Here is a 6298-nt window from a genome sequence, read left to right on the forward strand (position 1 = left end):
TTCACTCTTGTGGCCCAGGCTGGAGTGCAGTGGCACGATCTCAGCTCACTACAACCTCCGCCTCCCAGGTTCAAGCGATTCTCCTACCTCAGCCTCTGGATTAGCTGGGACGACAGGCGCGCACCACCATGCCCAGCTAATTTTTGTATCATTTAGTACAGATGGGGTTTCACCATGTTGGCCAGGCTGGTCTCCATCGAACTCCTGACCTCAAGTGATCCACCTGCCTCGGCCTCCCAAAGTGCTGGGATTACATGCGTGAGCTGCCGTGCCTGGCCATAGTTAAATTTCGTGGTCAGGGGAACACATGGCAGGTCCTCCACTGTGCCAGCTTCTTTCACTTACAGTTTTTGACACTCACATGTGCCATTGTGGGTGCTGGTGTGTCTGTTGCTGACTGCCGTCCCCTGGTATGGACGTGCCGTCGTGGGCACCGGTGTGTCTGTTGCTGAGTATCCTCCCGTGGTATGGATGTGCCGTTGTTCGCGCCAGTGTGTCTGTTGCTGAGTGCCGTCCCATGGTGTGGACACATCACGATTTGTTGGTTCATCGCCATAGCTGAGCATTTGGGTTATTTCTATTTTGGGGTTGTTATGAATACGGCGGTAGTGAAACTCTTATTCAGGTCTTCACGTGGCCGTATATTTTCATTTTTCTTGGATAAATAACTAGGAGTGGAATTGCAGGGTCGTACGATGGGCTTAACCTTACACGAGACTGCCACGAAATTCTCCGAAGTGGCTCTTCCGTGCTTCATTCCGGCAGCTGCGCACGAGCATCCGGGGTGCTCCTCATCCTCACCCACACCGGCGTTGTCCTTGTTTGCTGGGGGGTGTAAAATCGGGTCTGATTTGGTTTTACTTTGCATTTCCCTGATGCCTATTGATGTATTGATGTTGAGCAACTTCTCATGTGCTATCGGCCGTTTGTAGATCTTCTGAAAAGTGTCAGTTCAGATATTTTGTTCATATTTGGATTTTTATCTTTTTATTGTCAATGTGTGATCATTTTGAAACATATTCTAGATACTATCAGATATGTGTGGCATGTGCATTTTCTCCTACTCTGTGGCTTACCTGTTCATTTTTTGGTGTTTTTGTTTTTTGTTTTTTTGAGACAGAGCCTCACTCTGTCCAGGCTGAAGGGCAGTGGCATGATCTCGGTTCACTGCAACCTCCACCTCCCAGGTTCAAGAGATTCTCCTGCCTCAGCCTCCCTTGTAGCTGGGATAACAGGCACACACCACCACACCCGGCTAATTTTTGTATTTTTTTGTAGAGACGAGGTTTTGCCATGTTGGCCAGGCTGGTCTCAAACTCCTGACTTCAAGTGATCCACTCACCTCAGCCTCCCAAAGTGCTGGAATTACAGGCGTGAGCCCCCACACCCAGCTTACCTATTCATTTTCTTAATTGTGTCTTTCAAAGAGCAGGTATTTTCAATTTTGGAGAAGTCGTATTTATGAATGAGTTTTCTTCTGTGGTCTGAGCTGTCTGTATCTTGTCTAAAAACCTTTGCCTACTTTGAGGTCATGACGATATCTTCCCATTTTTCTTCTAGAAACTTTACAGTGTCAGCTTTTGTGTTTAGGTCTATGATACGCCTCATATAAATTTTGCGCACAGGATAGAAAGGGGGTCAAGGTTCATTTTTATCCACACTGATATCCCAGTTCCAGTGACATTTGTTAAACAGACTTTTCCTTTCCCCATTGAGCTGACTTGACAGCTTTGTTAAAAATCAGTTGACTGGCCAGGCGCGGTGGCTCATGCCTGTAATCCCAGCACTTTGGGAGGCCAAGACGGGCGGATCACGAGGTCAGGAGATCGAGACCATCCTGGCTAACACAGTGAAACCCCGTCTCTACTAAAAAATACAAAAAACTAGCCGGGCGAGGTGGCAGGCGCCTGTAGTCCCAGCTACTCGGGAGGCTGAGGCAGGAGAATGGCGGGAACCCGGGAGGTGGAGCTTGCAGTGAGCTGAGATCCGGCCACTGCATTCCAGCCTGGGCCACAGAGCGAGACTCCGTCTCAAAAAAAAAAAAAAAAAAAAAAAAAAATCAGTTGACTACACATTCATGGGTCTATTTGCAGCCTCTCTCTTCTGTTTCATTGCATCCTGTGTCAATCCCATGCTGTTGCAAATATTGTAGCTTTATAGTAAGTCTTGAAATTAAGAGCAAGTCCTCCAATGTTTTTCTCCCTTGTAAAGGTTTTTCGTGTTCGACATCCTTTGAATTTCTGTGTACGTTTTAGACTCATGTTGTCTATCTCTTCAGAAAAGCTTGCTGAAATTTTGGTAGGAACTGCACCAAATCTATGTATCAAGTTAAGGAAAATGGAAATAAAGTATAAATTCCATTTCATAAACATAAGTTTAAGTCTTTTTAAATCACTCTCAGCAATGTTTCTAGTTTTCAATGTACAGCAAAGTGGGAGGGGGTTCTTCAAGGAAAGCCAGTAACCCAGAAACAGGAAAGCCACTGACCCAGCCTGGGAGGCAGGAGCGGGCAGCGTCCCTGGCCCCCAGTGGCCCTTCTCCCTCCAAGTGGACCCTCCTAGAAACAGTGCACTTGGGCACAAGTCTTTGGTTAGATTTATTCCAAGGTGTTTGATATTTTTGATGCTGGTATAAATGGCATTTGAAAAATTTCATTTCCAGTTGTTTATTTTTAAATATATACTATCATTTTTTTCTATATTAGTCTTGTGTCTTCTGACCTTCCTAAATTCACAAGGTCTAGTAGCTTCTTTGTAGATTCCTTTGAATTATCTAAGTAGATAGTCAAACTCTCTGTGACTAATAGGGTTTTACATCTTCTGCCTTTTATGTATTTGTTCTTGCTTCATTGCACAGCGTAGGCCACAATACAGTGCTGAATCCCGGCGGTGAGTGTGCACCTTCTCGCCTTGTAGACGTGTTTAATGTCCCAACGTCAGGCTGACGTCAGCAGTCAGGCTTCTGCAGCTGCCCTGCTATCAGAGGCAGGAAGTCCCCACCTGTCCTAGTTTACGGACAGTATTTATTGCCAATAGCTGTTGTATTTTGTCAAATACCTTTTCTGCCTATAGTGAGATGATCATAAAGTTATGTTTCCTTATTCTACGGATGTGCTGTTTTGTTGACTGACCTCTTATTTTCTCGTAATATATTTGTCAGGTTTTGATAGCAAGGTTACATTGATCTTGTAAAGTGGCTTGGACAGTATTTTCCTTTATTTATCAATTAAATTTGTCTAGAATAGGGACTATTTTTTCCCGCTTATATTTTGGTACAATTATCCAGTGAAGCCGTGTGGAACAGGAACTCTATGGCAAGGATTTTTTTAAATGACATCTAATTTTTTAATAGACATAGAGTTCTTTAGATTTTTGTCTCTCTCTTTGTGCCCGTTTTGGTAATTTGCGTTACCCAGGGCATGCTTGATTCCATCTAAGTTATTGAATGTGTTGGCATAAAATCATCCATCATATCCCTTTATCATCCTTTAATGCTTACAGGTTCTTTAATAAAATCATCCATAATATTCCTTTATTAGCCTTCAATGCTTAGGGGTTCGCTAGTGATTTCCCTGTTTCATTCCTGATATTGGTAATTTATATTTTCTCTTTTTTTTCCAATATCAGTCTTGCTAGGGGGTTACTGATTTTATTCATCTCTTCAAAAAAGCAACATTTATCATCATTTTCTCAATTGTTCGCCTTCTATTGATTTCCACTCTTAGTTTTATTGTTCCTTTTATTTCACTTCCCTTGGTTTTAATTTGCTCCTCTTTTTCTAGTTTCCTATGGTAGAAGCTTAATTGATTTTAAACATTTATTTGTTTTCTAGTATGAACATTTAAAGCTAAAATTTCCCTCTGAGTGCTTTCTTCACTACATCTCCCAAATTTTGACACATGATGTTTTAGTTATCACTCAGATCAAATTTTTTTTTTTTTTTTGAGACAGAGTCTCGCTCTGTCGCCCAGGCTGGAGCGAAGTGGCCAGATCTCAGCTCACTGCAAGCTCCACCTCCCGGGTTCCCGCCATTCTCCTGCCTCAGCCTCCCGAGTAGCTGGGACTACAGGCGCCCGCCACCTCGCCCAGCTAGTTTTTTTGTATTTTTTAGTAGAGACGGGGTTTCACTGTGTCAGCCAGGATGGTCTCGATCTCCTGACCTCATGATCCACCCGTCTCGGCCTCCCAAAGTGCTGGGATTACAGGCTTGAGCCACTATGCCTAGCCAGATCAAAATATTTTGTAATATCCTTGTGATTTCTTCTTTGAACCACAGACTATTTAGACTTATATTGTGTAATTTCCAGATACTTGGTGGATATCCTAAATGTCTTTTTGTTTTTTATTTCAAATTTATGTCTGCTGCAGTCAGAGCTCATACTGTATATGGATTTCAGTATTTTGAAAATGTATTGAGAGTCTGTTTCATAAACTAGCGGCAGTCTTGGTGACTATCCCACGGACACTTGAGATGAACGTGTCTTCGCCATTGTCAGGGGTGAGTTTCTACAGAGATCCTCAGGTCCGCCTGGATGACAGTGTTGTTCAAGTCTTCTTTGTATCACTGTGGTTTTGTTGTTGTGTTGTTTTGTTTTGTTTGCCTGCTTTTCCTATGAAGAACTGAGAGTGAGGTGTTCAGTTCTCCCAGTGTGAATGTGGTCTTGTCTCCTTCTCCCTTTAACTCTGTGCATTCATCTTCATGATTTTGAAGGTCTGTTGTTAGGATTGTTACACCTTCTTGATGAATTGACTATTTTTATCATTGTGAAATATCGCCCCTTACCTCGGGTAATACTCTTTGTCTTAATGTTTGTGTGTTTCCTTTCCTTGGGCCACTTGTCTCTCCATACAAAAGAGACAAGCAATTTCTATTTCTTTTTTAAATTATTTTATTTTATTTATTTATTTATTTTGAGACGGAGTGTCGCTCTTGTTGCCCAGGCTGCAGGGCTTTGGCGGGATCTCGGCTCACTGCAACCTCCACCTCCCGGGTTCACGCAATTCTCCTGCCTCAGCCTCCTGAGTAGCTGGGACTACAGGCACCCACCACCACGCCCGGCTAATTTTTTGTATCTTTAGTAGAGACGGGGTTTCAAAATGTTGGCCAGGCTGGTCTCGAACTCCTGACCTCAAGTGATCCACCCACCTCGGCCTCCCAAAGTGCTGGGATTACAGATGTGAGCCACCGCACCCGGCTCAGTTTCTATTTCTTGATGCTCTGCCCATGTGAAGGATTTTCCCTCACCACTGTCTTCTAGGAACCCTGAGCTGGGAAAGTCCATTTTGGTTTGCACCGAAAGACCAAGCCATCATATCTATGAACCAGGCTCAAGATTTTCTTTCTCGGTCATCTAGTCCCAGGGAACCCTCTCAAGGCCATATGTGTGAGGTTAAAGGAGAGTCACAGGTGCACCTAGGTGATGATAGGGTGACCCAAGCCATTGTCCATCGAACTGACTTGTTTCCACCCCCCCTGCTTGGCCTGGCCCTGAGGGGCCATGTCCATGTACAATGGATTGCTTTTGCACCACCACTGCCACCCCCACTTAGGACCCCATAACATTCAGCTCATGGTGGGTAACTCAGGTCGCACAGTTACTTGGTGTCCCCTGGCCAGGGGCCCAATATCACACCAAATGCTGCTTTTCAACAGTGAATACTTCTCTGCTGCAGACAATATGCTGTCGTTCCAGGACTTCACCTCCTATTTTGGGGCTTGCCAGAGATGCCACATGGTGCCCCTTTCTACTGCAGACACCATTTGCACCATGGTGGCATCGCAGTGTGAATCTGCTCAAGAACCTGCCTGTGCCCCGGCCCCACTCAGAACCAACAGCCTTCTGAGTCCCCCAGCAAATGGACATTCCCAAGTGAGGTGCATGCAGCCTCCAAAATCCAGTGAGGCCCACTGAGCCCCATGCTTGTTCTTCACAGTAGGTGGGGCAAGGTACAAAAACTTCCCCTTTACTTTGGAAGCAACGTCTCAGCACGTCCCACACCACTGAGCCGCTAAAGTCTGAATCTGTGGGCCAGACCTTGAGACTGTAAGGTTTGTCTCCCACCCTCTGGAATGAATGTGTCTTAGAAGGCATCCAAAGAACTTTGCAGTCAATCCTCTCCAGTTCTAATTAGCATGATGTCATGCTAATTAGAATACAACACAGTGAACCAGCATGATATTCTACAGACCATCCAGGTGATGAAGGCCCATTAGGCTACATCGTGACACAGAAGAGAGGGTTAACATCAGTCTGGGCCAGACCATGAACTTATAATGTTATCTCTTCCAGGTGAATGCA

Source organism: Papio anubis, chromosome 10, assembly GCF_008728515.1.
Source record: "Papio anubis isolate 15944 chromosome 10, Panubis1.0, whole genome shotgun sequence".
Taxonomy (NCBI): Eukaryota; Metazoa; Chordata; class Mammalia; order Primates; family Cercopithecidae; genus Papio; species Papio anubis.